Source organism: Rhinolophus ferrumequinum, chromosome 23, assembly GCF_004115265.2.
Source record: "Rhinolophus ferrumequinum isolate MPI-CBG mRhiFer1 chromosome 23, mRhiFer1_v1.p, whole genome shotgun sequence".
Taxonomy (NCBI): Eukaryota; Metazoa; Chordata; class Mammalia; order Chiroptera; family Rhinolophidae; genus Rhinolophus; species Rhinolophus ferrumequinum.
Genome location: NC_046306.1, coordinates 11,066,132 through 11,085,492, shown reverse-complemented (window position 1 = coordinate 11,085,492; position 19,361 = coordinate 11,066,132). Strand labels below are relative to the sequence as shown.

The following is a 19,361-nucleotide window of genomic DNA, read 5'->3' as shown; positions in this document are numbered from 1 at the left end:
AGCAAGGAGAGCAGCTGAGGGGCAGCTGCAGGTGTTCAGGTGAAAGATCATGCAGGGTTTTAGTATTTCATCTCTGGATTCTCAACATCTAACATAGTATTTATTATCTGTTGTTTGATGAGGGGGTGAATTCATTGTTTGATGAGGGGGTGAATCCATCCATGCAGTAAATACTGAATGAGTGAATACTATTGTTAAACTCTGTAGTGGGTGCTGAAACTACATCAAAAAACAAAAGAGACCAAAACCCACCTTCATGGAGCTTTCATTCTAGTGAGGAAAGGAGATAATAAATACCATATGCAAACAAAAATATGCAGTGTTTCCAATGATAAAAAGTGCTATGAAGAGAAAGGAAACAGGGAAGAGGGGTAAGGAAAGCTTGGATTGGAGCGGCTCGGAACTTAAAATATACAGAAATTAGGGAAGGCCTCACTGAAGAAGTGACGTTTGGGTAACGACTCTGGAGGAGTTGAGGAAGCTCTCTCAGAGAGATTTGGATTTTCTGGAAAAAAGTAAACTAGGCAGAGGAAATAGCAAGTGCAAGCTCTCTGAGGCCACAGAGTGTCAGAGAAGTATGTGATGAGCTTAGAAAGGGAAAGTTTGCAGTTACCTGCAGACTTTGGAGGACAGACATTAAGTGACTTGGTTTTTATGAGGATCCTTTTGACTACTGTGTGGAGCATAGACTATGTTCATGAGGAAATGGAAGCAGGGAGCAATGAGGAAGCTACTGCAATAGTCCAAGCGGGAAATGATGGTGGTGGAGCTAGTAAGTGGTTATTTATTTCATTCTGTTCACACTCAAGACATTTTTCCTAATCACCGATTCAATATTATCTAATATGTAGTCCATATTGAAATTTCCCTCCAAAGTCCTTTTTACATTTAAAAACCTCCCAAAACTTGGATCAAGGCTTACATATTGCATTTGATTTCCACCTCTTTCATGCTTTGACATTTTTAAGCGTCCAAGCTTGTGTTTTGTAGCATGCCTTAAATTCTAGATGTCTGATTGTTTTTTCATAGTTAGGTTCAGTTAGCTTTTTTTTTTTTTTGGCAAGAATACAAGGGGTGGTGTTATGTCTTCCCCATTGCATCATATGAGGAGACACATAATGTCAGTTTGACCCATCATTGGTGATGCTAAGTGATGGTGATTGGTGATTGATCACTTGGTTAAGGCGGTGTCTGCAGATGTCTCCACAGTAAAACAAGCTGTTCCCCTGTACTCCGTGGTATGATACTTCGGGGCTGAATGTGCTGTGAATATCCGATAGCCCAACAACCTTTCACTCAGTGACTTTAGTATCTAACAAACAGCGTGGCTTCTGACCTTGTGCCTCAATTGCTCCTCTGAACAATGAGGATAATAGTGGTTCCTAAGGGATGCTCGTTTTGAGGATCAGTGCTTGCACACAATAAACGCTCCGTGTTAGATATTACCGGACGAAGGCAAGTATGAAAATATTAACAGCAGGGCTTAGGTTTGCATTTTAGTTCTCCTGACCCCACCTTAGCTCCCAGGTGGTCAGTAAGCGAAAGCGGACCGAAGGTCCGCACAGCTACGCCCTCGCGCCGGGCGAGGGCAGAGGCACTCTGCGCCCCGGCCGCGCAAGGCCCCCTGGGACCGGTAGTGCTGGGCGTGGCCGCGGGACTACAAATCCCGGCGTCCCCCGCGCTGCGGCTCCAGCCGCTGCCTCCTCAGCGGCTTCACAGCGACGGTAGCTTTCTCGGCGGCTGAATCGGTGGCGGCGGCAGCGGTGGCGGCGGTGGCGGCTGCGAGCTGAGCAGCGAGTTTCCGATTTAAAGCTAAGCTGCGAGGAAAATGGCGGCGGGCGGTGAGTGGAGATAAAGGAGGAGCGGCGGCGGGCGAAGGGTGGAGTGCGAGGCGGAGGGAAGAGGGCAAGTCCCCGGGGCTGGCGCGAGCCGGCGGCTTCGGCGCTGCGGAGGCGCTGAGGGGCGCGCCGAGCGGGGGGCGCGCTGAGAGAGTTTCGGGGTGTCGGGGCCGCGCCGCTTCCCTGCAGCCCGCGGCCGGAGGCGGAGAGTCGAAGCTGGGCGGCAGCCGGCTTGCGTGTCCGAGGTGGTCCCTCCGCGGAAGGGTCACCCCGAGGAGTTTGGGGGGATCGTGGGCTCCTATTTCCCCTCCTGCCCTTAAAGTTTTATTTCCCTGCCTCCGCAGCCCCGGAGGGCGCCTTTTGGAAGCTGCCGGCGTCCCCCTCTTCCCGCTCCCGTGGCTCGTTCGCAGTTATTCGGGAGAATTAGGGGGCGGGGGCAGCGGCGCAGACCCCCACCCAGCCTCCAGGTCGTCCTCGGGAGGGAGTGGGGTTTCTGTTGCTGTGTTTCCTCCTGCCCGTGAGCGTTTTTCATATTTTCACACGAATGATCTGCGGGATTTCCATGTTGGGCACGGGGAAAGGTTCTCAGCCGTTTCCTCAGTCAAGGCATTTTGCTACCTCTGGTGCGAAGGCTTCATGGCAAGTGGGAAGTTGGTGGGCACATTTTCGGGTTTGGCTGTCTTTAGTATTCCTAGCTTTTCTTCCCTTCCCCATCTCGGATCTTTTTACGCACGTTGGTTCCATTCGTAATGATTTAAATCAGCGGTTTGTCATGCACATGTCTTTTAAAAAAACCAATTCATGCGTCGTGGGAAGGCTTGCTTGCTTCCCAGGCCGTTTGAGGGGCACCCCGGGTGAAAAAAGTTACCCAACAGAGCAGTTGTCAGAGGGCGAGAGCATCGCCTGCAAACCTCCCCGGCGGGAGGAGGTCGGGATTCCCGAGTGGAATGACACGAAAGGTATGCGATTCGCTCCAAGTCGAAACTCTAAGCGGCCCCCCCCCCCCGCCGCCCGCCCCGCTACCGAATGTGAAGACTTCCTTTTTGCAGTTTTTGAGCAGCGCTTCAAAGCCAACCTGTTTTTGTTATTAAGCCTGTACCGTCAAGAAACAGGAAGGCGAGGACCAGCTGGCTTGCTGCAGTGGCTTTCAGTGGAGTTGAAGGAGAGGAGTGAGAGTGGTGGGAGCGTTGAGTGAGATTGCTGCATCTCCTTGATTTAAATGCCTGGCCTCGGAGCCACCTAACTGGTCCCTGGCTGCAAGGAAGCTCCAGTGTTTATTGCGGCAGGTTGTTGGGAGGAGAATGGGGGAAAAAAAAAAACCCCACACCAAACCGTCATAGGTCTTCGCCGAATGCCGCATAAACGAAAACGTTAAATGGAAATCTGTCAGTTTGTGAACGGCTTGTTCTAATTATTGCTTGTTTATTTAGAATAGGGTATACTAGATATGATACCCACCTGGAAAGGTACAAAAACATTGGAAAAGGACCCTCTCCTACTCTAACCCCTCCAGTTCCCTCTCCTAGGAGGCAAAGACTGTTACTGGGTTCTAGAGTGTGCTTGCTAATTCCATAACTATTTTAAGGTTTTCGTGTGAAACACCCTTGTTGAATCCCCAAAGCAGGGAGATCAGATGAACAGAGGAAAGGAGAAATGGGATGTGAATACTGTTTTCTTTTCACTGCCTTAGAAAATGTTGATAGCTGTTAGAAGAACTCTTCTGAACTTATGGCTTATGTTGCTTTATCTACTAACACCTTTGAAGAAATAGTCTGTAAGGCTTTAGGATGAAGAACCCTGCTGGGTTCATTGTTTGTATGTAAGAGAAAGCCTCTCTAACATGTAAAATGATATTGAACACTATAGCTCCTGTCACTGGAGGGTGCTTCAGGTTCTGCATTTAAATGAGCCCCAATCTAGATTGCCTGTGATCCTAAATTACAGAGGTATTTTATGTATCGATAAAATGACTTCATTGTCCAATCAGCATTAAAAAAAAAAAAAGGCATATACCAGTTTCTGGCATATAGAAGTACATTTTGGAGGTGAGGATTGTGGACTGAGTAGGAAGCTGTAATGTTTCTAGAGGAGTTATAGGAAATGTTTCTGCCATAAAATATTCCTTAACTACAGAGGCTTTGAAAATGCAAAACAACTCCAGCATAATTAACGGGATTTCTATTTTTGTAACTTTTAGAACGGTGATTTTAAATTTACCAACACTGAAAATTCATTTAAAAAAATCAATGATATTAGAGTTTAGGGTGTTAGGGGTTATATTAAATCATTTTACTGAAATGTAAATGATGTCATTTTTGAAAGTGAGTATACGGTGCGTTTTCCTGCCTGTATAAGAATTATTTCTATAAATCGTCCTGTACCTCCTAAGCAAATAAGTTAGAATTCATTCAGTAAGGAGTGAGTGTACTCTTGGACCCTGAACCCTTTTTCTAGGAGACGCATAAATAAAAAGTACTTCTTGAAATTGTTACGTTACTGATGCCTTCTTGACTGGTCTTTTGAAATAACCTTCCTTACTATGTCAAGGACATAGTAAATTTTTTTTTTTTAGAAAAAATTCAGTCTTTTGTTCATTAGCAGTATGATTCTAGAATACTTATTTTTAACTTGAAGTCAACATTTTTGAGAAGTCTTTTAAAAGAATAACTTAAAAATATCTTATTTTAGTTTGGACAATATGGTCAGATAAAATGCAAACTACTATTGTCCTATCCCTAATTGATGTTAAAATAAATGGCTTTAGGATTTTTGTTTTCCTTTTTCTTTTTCTTTTTTTTTTTTGAGGCTATAGAATTTCAAGCCTTGGCCAGAGGATGTAGACTACTATTGAAAACTTTTAATTTGTTGCAAGTTTAGAATGACTATAGCCTCTAGTTGTTGTTTGTCTACACAGCAAAGTGACCACAATTTAACACAATTGTTACTCTTTCAATCATAATTAAAGAGGTACTGCAGTTTCTCATAGGTTACACCGGAGTACCTGTCCCAGTTTGGTTTGAATTTATTATACTCCATAGTGTAGAATATTCTCTATTTGCATTATTGAGTGGTTAAAGCTCTGGGAACAGAAAATCAGTGTTGGAAATGTATGTTAACTTTTTCTTTTACCTCATAGTTTAACAGATCAAAGAAATAGGTGACTGTATGTTAGTTTAGATCCTCAGGGATAGCATTTAGATTGAGTGCTGCAGTAAAATGTAGGCATTTTCTTCCCTTTTATGAGTGCTTTTTGGGGTGGGGGAGGGGATTACAAAATGAACATTTCACAGTTAAAGTGGAGGAGGGGCTCTATTGTAATGAGGCTTATTTCTTCACGTTGTTAATGTTCGCTAGGTAAATTCTTTTGACCCCTTGGTTTTCTGACAGGGTTTCTGGGAGAAGATCATTTTAGGTTAAGGATGCAATTTCTCCAGAACCTAACCTTATTTTCAGCCCTCTAACAAATGATGGGATTGACTTAAATGTAATCGCCTTTCCCTTTCCTACCTTCTGGTGGAGAGTTGTTAAATGAACAGGAAAATGGCCAGAAGATACACAGCAGGAATAGAAAGGAAGACAAGCAGTTGTGGAGAAGGCCGATTTATCCACAAACTGGATAATCTTCTTAGACTACATACTGCCAGTTCCCAACTTGGTCAGCATTAACTCAATGGGGTAGGTTCTGCTGACCTAGGTCAATTTACAGGGGGGCAGTAATAAAGGTTTATTTTAACTAATTGTGTAGTAAAGTTTGTGGCTTGGAGGCAAAGGAAAGAAGTCTGACCTAACAACAGGCACACAGGCTTTACCCATTTCAAAGAATATTCTAAGAGCAAATATACTTGTCTTTTCTGTTTGTCCTTTTCCCTATTTCTCATTAGGAACATCTGTATCCTATTTCTCTCTCTCTCTCTCTCTCTCTCTCTCTCTCTCTCTCTCTCTCTCTCTCTCTCTCTCTCTCTCTCTCTTTCTCTTTCTTCCTCCCTCCCCCCGCTTCTCTGCATTCCTAGGCTTTAGGAAAGAGTGTGACTTTTTTTGTCCTGTCTGCTGTTCACCTATGAAGGTATTCCTCTGAAATGTTTGATTTCCTTGGTAGAGGCTATGAGTGAGGGTTGTGAAGCTTACATTTTGGAAACTAGGCTGACTGGATTATTGAATTTAACTCTTCATCACCTACATCATGATGAAAAGGGAATATGGGCCTGAGTCTCCCATAGTAATGGATAATCTGCTGCTCCCTGAGGCTTTGCTTCTTTGCTTTTGGTAGCTGTATAGCAGTTGAGTTGGAGTGATAGATGGATAGATGGGAACGGCCTGCAGAAGTCAGCATAATCCTCAATTAGGATAAGCTCATGGTTAATTGAATGTTGAGCGTGTACAGGTTAAATCCCATTACAACAAACTGCAGGAGACTAGCTAAATTATTTTGTTGTACTGCGATTGATTTATTGAATATTGTTTAAAATAAATTAGTCTTTTTGTTTTTGTTACAGATGTTGGGAAAAATTGTATTTATTGTAATAATTTGACAAGTTGTTGATCATGAACCAGTGTTTTTCACCTTCATATTTAATGCTTTTACGTTTTAAAAGGAAAGAACACATGTTGATCTGGGCAGGTAGTTTATACAGCCCATCCCTGCCAGTTGAATAGCTCCAATGGTTTATCCTAACAGCCAGATAAGTTTATTAGTAAGTACTACTGCCACCATCAAAGTGTGGTCAGAGGAAATGGGAATTTCCCCAGGTTTCCAGGTGATTACTGCTGGTAATATTTTCTGCCCCTGACAACTTTTTAAAATAAACGAATATACTTCATTTTCATGTGAACTTTCCTTTGTCAGTAATGGTTAATGTAGCCCTTTATATTCAGGTTTACATTCTCAATGTTGTTTGAGACCTTTAGATCTCTGTATGGTATTGTTAAAAAAAAAAAAAAAGGATGGTACAATGATAGTCTTTAAGATACTTCTATAAAAATATGAAAACTTTCGGAAACAGGATGAATATACATATGAGAAAAAATACTGTTCCTACGCTTGGCCAGAAATATGTTCTTTCTCTTCTGTACTTTTGTTTGCCAAACTTCAGGCATTTACATCCCACCTTCGAATCTAAGGCTAGTATTTTTAGTTTGCTCAGAGAGTTTTGATTGGGTGCAGCAAGACATTTTTGAAGTCATTCTTTTAAATAGATGTTCCGTGGAGGAGGGAAAATCTGAAAGAGGGAATTTCAAACAACCCAAGCAGTGTTTTGAAAGTTCTCATGTCTCAAGAAGAATGACTGACTAGTAGGCAGGAAGCCTGCAGTTGTATTGTGGTATTGTTCCTCCATTTTAAGCATTTGAGAACTTGAGTACAAAAGAGAAGAAAGCATGGGGAGGGGGAAGAAAGGGTTTTAACAAAAACAGATGGGGGGTACTTTTAGAGTAAATATTCTTTGCTTCTCTGTTTAAGTGAAATCTAAAACCAAATTATTTTTACTCTGAGAGGAAATGTTTGTGTATCATAATCTAAATGTCTTAAATTGACATTTTAATAAATGAGAGTTGTTATTGGAGGAAAGAGCAGCATGATCACATAACTCAATGTTAAAACACAACTTTAATAAAAAAAAAATCTACACATGAAAACTTTTATTTTCCTCCTTTGTTACCTGATCAATATTAGCTTGTTGCTTTGAAAAGAATATTTACCAGTGAAGAATTGAGAATCATTTGTGAGCTTGTAAGGTTGGTGCAAATCAATCTCTTTAGGTTTGTTTTTAAATTTATAAAACAAAGGGGTGGAGTATGGGACGTTCCAAGGTTCCTCATATTAGAAAATTCTGTAAACTTAAAGCATCATATAGATTGTAGAATTTTATTTGCATTCTTTGGTCAAACATTAAGTGGGTTAAGTTTTTTGTACCAGATAATGGTGTGAAGATACAGGTTTTTGTGCTGACTCATAAGTTTGGGGGTAGGATGACTGAGCTCCAGACTTCACCATAGTATATGCTACAAGCTGCAAAAAAATGTGTGTGTGTTGGGGAGAGGGGGAAATTTTCAACTCGTTCCTTCTGGTTTAAGAGAATGAAGTCATATTTTCTTTACTCAGTAAAGCTGTCATCAGTGAAATGATTACTGAATTTAAGTCACTCTGTGGAGCAGCTATATCAGCTTGATTTTGTTTCCAGATTGAAATTTGGCAACTTTATTTGAAAATGTTTTAAGGATTACCCAGCATTCTCTTCACCCAATTGTCTTTGCCTACACACCCCATCCAAGCTCATCTCTTTCCTTTTTTTACCTGCCTGGTGGTGGTTGTGTTTTATGACGATACTTCATCCCAGCCAAGATAGTTGGCTCCATTACTGTCAAAGCAAGTATTTGCTTGCATCTAGGAAAATCTCACTTCACCAGTGAGAAATAACTCCGCGCGCATGTTGCATCCATTGGGAGAGCAGTGGTATTTTCATCATATAATAAGACAGGATTATTACTATATTAAGTTTTAAAGATAACTTCAGGAATTAGAATGCATTCAGGAAACCACTTTCGAAGTGCACAACCATACCTAGAATGACAGAGCCTTAGGTGTATGGATCCCAAATTAGGCGAACTTGAAATCGTGAACTTTCACCAAGAATCTTTTCTCCCTTTCCTTTCCCCAAAGTACAAAGTAGCTCCCACATATGACTTTTTAAACTGGCTTTTCATACCACTGATCTCTTAGCCATGAGGCCTTAAGTTTCAGTTGTCTGGAATTTGCCACTGCTGGGCTGTTGCCCACTCCATGCGAGGTCTGATTGACAATGAAGTTCGCGAACTTGTTGCACTGCTGTTGCTAACCTTTTTTGATATCAGAGGGATTTTTCATTAAGAATTTGTGCCAATTGGACAAACAGTTAACCAAGGTTACTATTTGGAAGTACTGAAAAGGCTGCATGAAACAGGTAGACGACCTGAACTTTTCACCAACAATTCATGGCTCTTGCATCACGACAATGCACCAGCTCACACGGCACTGTCTGAGGGAATTTTTAGCCAGTAAACAAATAAGTGTATTGGAACACCCTCCCTACTCACCTTATCTGGCCCCCAATGACTTCTTTCTCTACACGAAGATAAAGGAAATATTGGAAGGAAGACATTTGATGACATTCAGGACATCAGGTATTAATATGATGACAGCTCTGATGGCCATTCCAGAAAGAGTTCCAAAATTGCTTTGAAGGGTAGACTAGGCACTGGCATGGGTGCATAGCTTCCCAAGGGGAGTATTTCGAAGGTGACCATACAGATATTCAGCAATGAAGTATGTAGCACTTTTTTTTTTTTTTTTAAGATTTTATTGGGGAAGGGGAACAGGACTTTATTGGGGAACAGTGTGTACTTCCAGGCCTTTTTTCCAAGTCAAGTTGTTGTCCCTTCATTCAACCTTAGTTGTGGAGGGTGCCGTTCAGCTTCAAGTTGTTGTCCTTTCAGTCTTAGTTGTGGAGGGTGCAGCTCAGGTCCAGTTGCCGTTGCTAGTTGCAGGGGGCGCAGCCCACCATCCCTTGTGGGAGTCGAACTGGCAACCTTGTGGTTGAGAGGATGCGCTCCAACCAACTGAGCCATCCGGGAGCTCAGCGGCAGCTCAGCTCAAGGTGCTGTGTTCAATCTTAGTTGCAGGGGGCAGAGCCCACCATCCCTTGTGGGACTCGAGGAATTGAACTGGCAACCTTGTGGTTGAGAGCCCACTGGCCCATGTGGGAATCGAAGCGGCAGCCTTCGGAGTTAGGAGCACGGAGCTCTAACCGCCTGAGCCACTGGGCCGGCCCTATGTAGCACTTTTTCTAGGATGAGTTCGCGAACTTAATTGTCAGACCTCGTACTCATACATTGTGTTCATTAAGCTTTTAGTATATATGTATACATATACATATATATGTGTGTGTGTGTCTATATATGTATATATATATTTTATTTTTATTTTTAAGGAAGTATTTGCTTGCATCTAGGAAAATCTTACTTCACCAGTGAGAAATAACTCCGCAGCTCACAGTGACCCATGTGGGGATCGAACTTGGTGCTACCAGCACCACGCTCTAACCAACTGAGCTAACTGGCCACCCCAAGCTTTTACTATTGAAGGCAGTGTGAGAGATAAAAAGGTTTTGACCTCCAAGTGTACACAATCAGGTACTCATAATCAGTTCAGTGCAAGGCAGTCTCTTTTACCTATAAAGATCGAGAAGTTCAGAGGAGAAAAGGGACTACCCCTGACCAGGTGATCAGGACTTTTTAAAATGAGTGATTTTAGTATGGAGAGAGCACAATTCCTGTTGGTGGGAAATCATTAGCAACAGCACAGAGGTGAGACATTTCAAAACATCATTTAAATATTCAGTGAATGTTGTGAGTGATGATATTGAATAAACTGGTTTTGTTTTTTGCAGAATCCTATTGATATATTTCCCCCTAGTCCTCTCTGTACTTCTGCCAGTTTAATCTTATTAAACATCATTTTGATGACATTTTTTTGCTTAATCTGCAGAATACAACTCAAATTCCTTAACCTAATACTCAGTTGTTATCAGTCTTACAAAAAAACCAATCTTTCCTATTTTTGTTACTCCTTGTTTCAGTCCTGCTAATTTTTTCTGCCTCTTCTCCCTTGCTCTCTTGTCTAGTCATTAAGGTCCAGCTCAGATTTTGTCCCATTTAAGTAAATGTTCCAGACTATCACAACTGAAAATAAAATTCTTACTGCCTGTGAATTGTAATTATTTCCTCATAGGATGCATAGGACTCAGTATTTATTAATTCGTAGGACAGATTCAGTCAAATTGTCTATTCTTTGAGGTGTAGGGACCATTCCTTTTATAAGCTTTTAAAATCCTCAATTAGTTTTTCAATGATATTCATTTTAGGTACCCCAAAATGCTTGGGGTTTGGATGTGAAAGTTTTTACAGTTCAACTCTCAAGTTAATTTTCTACTTGGAAATTGAGATAAAATTAGAGTGCTAAGGATTTGATTGGGACCTATGTCTTCCCTCCTCCTACAGTCGTCCCAGATAAATCTTGTCTGGGCCTTAGAATACATTCGTGTTTTCTGATTGTCCTAGGACTGTACAGTCCTTCTGTAAATTGTGCAGATGTTTTTATTCATTACTACTGTTCTTCAAGGAATTATGCTAAGCATTGTGGGCATTGAAATCTCTTTGTGATGTAGGAGTTTATAATCTAGTTGAGAACTAAGTATAATTGGAAAAAAAACCCCACAGTTTCAACAACATGAATAAGTGGTTTGAAGTTCAGAGGAAGAAAAGGTCATTTTCAGCTGGGATTGTTAGCGAAAATTTAATGGAGGAGATGGAATAGATCTAAGGGGAATTAATTGCTGCTTCTAATCTTCTCTTTTTCCCACATCTTTTATTCTTTAGCACTTAGTTGTAGTAAAAAAAATTATAAATTAAATTTTTTTAATTGAAAAGAAGGCAATAAACATGGTAGAGTCAAAGAAGTACGAAAAGATGTATGGTGAAAAAATAAGGTTCCTAGTATCCGTTGGCTTTTGGTATTTGTAGCTACCCCTCCCAAAGGCTACTAGTGTTAGAGGGTAATCTTTACATAGGATTATGGATGTCTCCAGTTTCTTTTTTCCTATTCTCTCCTCCTCCCTCTTTAGTTTTAATTAACAAATAGGAGCACAGTGGGCTCCCGCTATTTTCACTTAATAAAAGAACTTGAAGAGCCTTCTCTGTCTCGTGTTTTTAAAAGGCTGTATACTATTCCATTGTACAAATGGATTTGATACAATTTATTTCACCGGTTCTTCCATGCTGTTTTCAATCTTTTACAATTTTGAACAATGCTGCAGTGACCTGTATGTAGACATATGTGCCGGCATGAGTATATTTTAGTACAAAAATCTTGGAAGTGAAATTTCTGAATCAAAGAAAATGTACATTTAAAACGTTAATGGCTCTTTCCCAGTTGCCTCCAAAGAGATTATACGAAATTTATGCTCTTACCTATTCATAAGCATGCCTGTTTCTCCTTATCTTTTAAAAAATTATCCCTTTGTGTTGCTTGACTGCTTAAAGGCACGAATCTTCTGTTGTTCATTGTTGAAGAGTTTGAAACTAAACTTCCCATGGAGTTCCCAAAGCCTTTTGTCATCTGACTCTAATCTCTATTTCCAGTATTATATCCTTAATTCTGTCTGTATATCTAATGCTTTAGTGGCTATTAAGTCTGCCTTGCTCTGCCTTCCACCCGCTTACCTCAGTAAAGTTCTGTGTTCTGATTCTGTAAAAGAAAAACGCTACCATTTATCCGGTGCCTGTGTGCCTGGACAGTGTCTGCTTAATGTACATTATTTAATAGTCTGAGTTGTACGTGTAGAGCCCCCCACCTCTTCAAATGAAGTCTTATTTAAAACCCTATTCAAAATACAAAAGGTGATTCTGTTAAAATTTATTTTCTAAGTTGAAATTTAAACTGTTTACTGGTTATAAAGGCAGTGAAAATGAGACTTACGAATGTAAAATTTGAAAGTGGGTTATGAAGAACTATTATGGACCTAATCCATCTCTTCCTCTAGTTGATTTCTATAGTGTTAAGAAAATCCCGACTCACACGGAGATATAGTTGCAAATGGTCCCAGTTCAAAAATATTTTTTGAAATATATAGCAGGTACAAATGGGATAAATTCAAAAGGTACCAAAGGTTGTCTCTCTGGGAGTTGTCTCTCAGCCACCTCCCTATTCCCTGCCCACAGGCAACCATTGTTACTCTTGTTGAGGCATATAAATGCGTACACTTAACAGCTTTTAAGTTTAATAATTTCTCCCACAGTTTTGCGTAAACTTTACATTGAAGCTTAACATACATTCAGGAAAGTGTGCAGGAATGGTCGGTAAATTTTCATAATGAACACTACGGAAGTGGCACTCAAGAGCCCTATTCTGGACTGTATATACTTTTTAAATGATCTGAGAGAGGCCTCTATCTGTATTTATAGCTACTAAGTTCTTTCTAATGGCTACACAGTAGTACTCCATTGTATGGATATATCATAATTTACCCAGTTTCATATTACTACAAACAAAGCTGTAAGTGAATATCTTCATACATATTTCTTTGTTCCCCTGTTTTGTTAAAATGTATATAAAAATTTCTGAAAGTTGAATGCTAGGTTAAAGAGTATGAATTAAAAATTGTTTAGATATTGCAGTTTGCTCCCTGTGGAGATCATATTAATTTACAAATCTACCCTCAGGGCATGGAAGTGCCTGTTTCCCTCATCTCTGCGTAATACTCTGGTATTGAATTTTTTAAACGGATAAATTTAAAAAGACCTTTCATGTATTTCTTCTAGTGCTTTTATGGTTTCTTTTTTTTTAACATTAAAAAATAAATTAAAATATAAAAATTAAAAAATGTAAAATAAAAATACCTGTTAGAATATAAACATATCAATTAGGATGTAAAACTGGGAACGTAGATTAATGAGGTGGTAGGCTACGTGTATTTTGTAACTATATGTACTTTTTCCTTTGAGTGTGTTTAAAGATGTTTAACGTGTTCCTATATGACATTAGGCTATATTTTTTTCCGGTTTTTAGAAATCTGCTTTATTGAGGTATAATTTGCTTATTATAAAATCCAGCCATTTTTACGTGTGCAGTTTGAGTTTTGACAAATGTAAACAGTTGTGTTACCACCACCACAGTCAAGATACAGAACATTTCCATCACCCCAGGAAGTTTTCTTGCCCATTTGCATTCAGGCCCCTTCTGGGTTTTGTATTCAGTCAGCCACTGATCTACTTTCTATCATTATAGTTTGCTTTCTTTCTTTTTTTCCTTTTTTAACTTTTTCGAGTTATTAATTGACCTTGAATTCATTGTATATATTTAAATTGTACAATTTGAGTTTTGACACGTGTCTTCCTGTGCGTCCATCATGACAGTTATAATAATGGGAATATCTACTACCTGCCAAAGAAAGTCCTCTTGTACCCTTTGTAATCCGTCCCTCCTCCATCTGTAGGTAATTCCTGATCTGCCTCGTGTCACTAAAGGTTAGTTTGTGTTTTTGAGAATTATATATAAGTGGAATTAACAATATGTACTTTTTTTGAGCAGGGCTGGCTTTCAATAAGCAGAGTTATTTTGAGATTCATCCATGTTGTTGCATATATCAGTATCATATTTCCTTTTACTGCTTAAGAAATATTGCAGTGTCTGGGTATATGACAATTTATTAATCCATTTACCTGTTCATGAACATTTGGGTTGTGTCCTGTTTTTGCTTATCAAAAATAGAGCTTCTGTGATGTATTTGTACAAGGCTTTGTGTGGACATATACTTTATTTCTCTTGAGTAAATAACCCAGGAATGGAATGGATGGGTTATATGCTAAGTGTGTGTTCAACATTTAAACATTTTAGGAAACTGCTATCTGTTTCTGACAGTGGTTGTACCATTTCATGTTTCTCTCAGCAATGTGTGATAGTTCCAGTTGTTTACCAACACTTGGTATGGTCAGACTTTTTAATGTTAGCCATTCTAGTGAGTGTTCTCCCAGTCTTTGGTGGTACAGATCTTTATTGCTGATCAGAGATGTCTCTGTACTAGTGCCCAAAGTCTTGGTCACATGTATGTTTTACGGAATAAGTGTTTTAAAGCTTGAATAACAGTTATGCAAACGTGTACTACAGACCCCATTCCTTAATTCCTATAAATGGAAAGGAAAACTAAAATTTTCCTTTCCTAAACCGGGAGCATATTAGTTCTTAAACACAGTTAATTATTTTTTACTGTATTTAACTGTTAAAAGTAATTTTTCATTTTATAATCAATAGTCTGAAACTTGATCTTTTTCTCTTTAATATGAATGAATCAGTATCTATTTCTGCATTTATTATTACAAATTAATATTGAAAATGTCAGTTATATTGGTCTGGTGTAATCCTAATGAAAAGATGCTGAAGACCTATCTAAAAACTCTGAATCTTACCTGTAAGGTTTTGTCATTGTTCTTTCTTTAACCCTCACTGAAAAACCCAATCTTTATGGCTTACTTCTATTAGTATAGAATATATTTCCTTCTCACCAAACTGTATTTTATTTTTTTCTCTTTTCCTGGTGTTTATACTTAACTGTTCTACTGAGTTGTGTTAGCTTTTGAATGTCACTATTATAAGCTAATGAGAAAATACTAGCTTCACAAAGTGCTATTTGTCACATTTAGTATTTGTATTCAATTATTGTGACCTTAAATTGCCTAAGTATTTCCCTTGACACTTCTTTTTTTTTGCTTGCTCAAAAGAGTGATACTCACCTCAATTTACTTACCAATCTCCTCACCTTAATTTGAAGGTATATGTTTTAATTCTGTTCTGTCTGAATTATTCTTTCTGTCATGCTGGAATTTTGGAACATTTTGCAATTTACATTTAAGAAAGCTAGTTTAAGAAACCAGTGGAAATTTCCAGCTTAAAAAAAAAAAATCCAACTACTGGTCTAATAACTGCTTTGCAGGAAGAAAGAAATATGAAAATGAACCACAGACATTCTGGATGTCAGCCTGTGAAATTTTCCACTATTTCCCATAATAACAGGCAGGCATGCTAATACTGCTGGATTCAGTGCAACTGCACTTGCACTCTGCGTGGAATTGGAAGCTACTCTATCGATGATAACATGGAATCTGGCTAGCTTTTAGTGAGCAGTGCATAAATTCGCACGTCTGATGTACTGTATGTTTCATCTGCCTGAAGTGTGGCCATAATACCGAACTTGAAAAATTATGTATAAGTCTTTTGATGCCCAAATTCCTTAGTTTTAAATCAATTTTGAGTTTTTAATTTCAGTAGATTTATTATGCATCTGAGAGTGTAGACATAAAATCATTCTTTTAGTGACAATGCTGTGTACATACATTTTTATTTTATAGGATTTTATACTAGTATCTTGAAGAGTGCTCAGGAAATTAAAGTTTTTGAGAGATTTCCATAAGCTCAATACTCATTTGGTGTGATTCTGCAAACATTTTAACCTCTTTTTCAGGATCGTGTTACTCTTTCAAAGGGTCAGTAGACTTTATATTCATTAATAATTGTGTTTTCGTTTGGCTGTTTTAAATTTAAAGGCAAACAGTATTATACTGTTTTCCTAATAATGAAAGTCCAGGTTACCTGGTTTTGTAAACTGGCAGAGCAGAGGGTCACGAATAGATGATAAATGCACTGTAACCACCCACTTCTAACTTGTTTCATCTCTTCGTGGCAAATGACTAACAGTGGTATTGAGGAATGAGATCGAGAAATTCAGATTTTATGGATTAACCTTTTAAATGTTTATGTATTTCTACAGTGAGGAATTTGAGTGTTCATAGTGATACAACAGATGTACATACATATCTTTGTATTTTTTAACACTTGTCAGTCATTTATTTTGGAAATAAGGCAGGTTAATGTGTAAGTGTATCTTTTCCAGGACACGTAGATCTTAGATTTGAACAAGAACAGCATGGTGACATAACAACGGCCCCCACCCCTTCCCTGTGATCTACTCTGCCATCGGACAGCCTTGTCCTTCCTCTTTACCTCTTCTGTATCTATAACTCTTCTCCTGTCCTCTTCTTGCACTTCCTTTTTTCAGTCCTCATTCTGTCTATTTTCTCCCTTTAGACTAAATTTTCTTCTGGCCCATAACCTTTTTTTTCCTTGTCAACTTTCCATCCTTCAAGTCGCTCGCTTTTTCTAGTTGCTCACTGTTAACCAAGTCTCTCCTTTACGTATGGAAGGCTTCTTTGCTCCAAGTGTTCTCTGCTCCTGGCAGATTGATTTTCTTTTAGTCTTCGACCCCTCAGACACACACATCCTCACACGCTCTCAACTCCTTCAACTCTCGTTTTTGCCTCCGTGTTTTAATTTATTCCACAGAGATTTACTGAGTGCTAGATGTTAGGGATATATCAGTGACCAGAATGGCTATGAAAAAGAAGTAAAGCTGCATAAGGAGACTGGAAACTAGTGTGGTGTGCGTGTTGTGGGGTTTACGTTTTAGATGGATAGTCATAGTGACCTCGGAGAATTAGCATTTGAGCAAAGTGTCCAGGAAGTAAGCCTTGTGAACCGTGGGGAATGGGGAGCATGCTGTGCTGAGGGAACAGCCAGTGCAAAGGCCCTGTGGTAGGAGTATTCTCAGGGTGTTTGAAGAACAGCAAGGCGGCCAGTGTGCTGGAGCACAGGGAACAAAGGAGTGAGTAGGAAGAGGAGAAATCTGAGAGCTAACAGTGGAGTCTTGTAGGCAGTTGTCATGTCCTCAGCTTTTACATGGAGCAAAGTGGGGAACCACTGTAGGTGTCTAATTTTTGGTTATTTCAAAAAAGATCTTATCATTGATTTTTTCCCCTGCCCTCCAATTAAAACATTTCTTTTTATTAAACAAGTAATTAATTCATATTCATTTAGAAAATACAGAAAAGTACAAAGGAGAAAATAAATCAAAGAACAAAGATTACCAGTAACCTCATCTATTATTGAAGATTTTGTGTGTATATCTTTCCACTTGTTTTCCTTTGTGCTTTTATACACACGCTCACACACGGGCCTTCTGCACTGGCAGAGAGTATATAACCTGATATAGGCTTTAAAGAGATGACAGATTCCTCTAGCTGCTTTGTGAAAAGTAGCCTATATGAGGGCAAGTAGCAGGGAGAACTATTCGAAGGCTATTACAGCAATCCAGACACAAGATAATGTTGGCTTAGACCACGGTGGTGTCAGCAGAGGTGATAAGAAGTGATCAGGTTCTGTATGGGTTTTGAATGTAGAGCCAACAGAATTTTGTGATGGATTCAGTGGGGGTGGGGGGGTGAGGAGGGTGGCTGTGTTGGGTGGGGTGGGGCAAGAGAGAATGACCTAAGAATCGAAAGTGACTCAAGTTTTTGGCTTGAGCAACTAGAATCCTTTGGTTTCATTTTTCTCTTTTGTCAGACTATTCATCCAAGATTCAATTCTGGCTCTATCTTTTATTATGTGTTTTTCCTGTTCATTTGAACTCGTGATTATTTCTTTCACCAAGATTTTAGTCAGTACTGCCCAGCTTGGCAGTTTTTATCCACCACAAGATGCTATATATAACAAACTGTTTCACTAGTATTCATGTCCTAAACTTAGTGAACATCCTTTTCCTTGATCACGCTGCATTTATGAATCTGCTCAAAGACTAATAACTAACGCTGAGTGCATTATGGTCATTCAGTAAGTGTTGATTAATTGTACACTCCTCAGGTTTGAGAACAGGTATGAGAAAACCTTCAAGTAAATGCTTACTCCAGCTTTACTTTGGCTTACTGGCATCTTCTGAGGATGAATTATTTTGGATAGTTATTTTCCTCAGTGAATTTTGAGTCTAAAAAACCATTAAATACTTTTTATTTCCATAAAATGTTAATGTGTTATCTTGAATTTTGCAGCAGTATGGAGAGTTAATTTTTTAAAATAAATATTTATTGCTTACCTGATACATGTAAAGCATCCTAGGAGATACAAAGATGAATGAGAAAAGGTCCCTGCCCAGAAAGGAGTTTATACTTTGGTGCAGACAACATAACACATATACAAATAATGTCTCCTTTGTGAACATAACATTGTATTATGATTTTAATGCAAAAAATTGTTATAGTGCCATTGGCATTGTAAAGGTTGTAGGGGTTCTTTGCTTCTTTATTCAGTGGTGTTAGACTTATGTTTTGGGTTCTTATATTTTTAAAAATTGTTTTTCAGGCTTACTCCTAGCTGTTGCTACTTGCTAATGTGAACTGTGCTTAACTCCCCACCACCCTTTGCTTTTATTTGCATTATATTTCCCTGCTTTTATTTGCATTATTTTACATCAATATTTTCTTTATTGTTTTAAAAAATCTTTTCTTATATGCTACTTATACTTCTACTGTCTAATATAGGAGCACTTGCTTTCCTTGTTTTAGCTTTGCTTTACTTTTACCTCTTCAGTCCTTAACCTTTTTACTTTTAAAATAATTTCTGTAATACATTCAGCATTCCAGAAACCTACAGTATCTTCAGGGAATTTTCATGTAGAAACATTCTATTTTAAGTAAAGAATAAGTTCTTCAAATGGTCCTCACTTGTTAGATGCTGTTCGGGTTAGGGGATGTGCCATGTACAATTGAGTTCTCTTAAGTTTCCCTCATTTGGAAGGGATTAAATCTTCTAGACAGGAGGATAGGAAAGTTAATAAAAGCATTGCTTTTCACTTCTTTATATGAATTGTGGCCATTAGTTTTTCCTGTGATCATTATTTCTACTTGGTAATGGAATATTTTTCTTTAGAAAGATTATAGAATGTAAAGCATGCATATTTTAATGCTAATCTAGTTAGTTCAACAAATGATTACATATAAAAACCAAGGGGATTAAAATGTCTTATTTAGATAACCTTTAGTTTATTTGATACAAGTCTTTGGGTCTGGGAATGCTGTAGTAATTCATGATGTGATTTTTAGGCATGTCCTTAA

General features: G+C 38.8%; 1 protein-coding gene across 3 annotated transcripts in view; it reads left to right on the top strand.

Annotated features, from left to right (window-relative positions):
- The first annotated feature begins 1,688 nt into the window (after positions 1–1,688).
- Positions 1,689–19,361, top strand: part of NCOA3 (nuclear receptor coactivator 3) — a 93,794-nt gene continuing 76,121 nt past the window's right edge. For all 3 annotated transcript variants that reach the window (XM_033095462.1, XM_033095463.1, XM_033095460.1), the window contains exon 1: positions 1,689–1,841. The gene's annotated coding sequence lies outside the window, so the exon portion shown is untranslated. The remainder of the gene's footprint in view (positions 1,842–19,361) is intronic.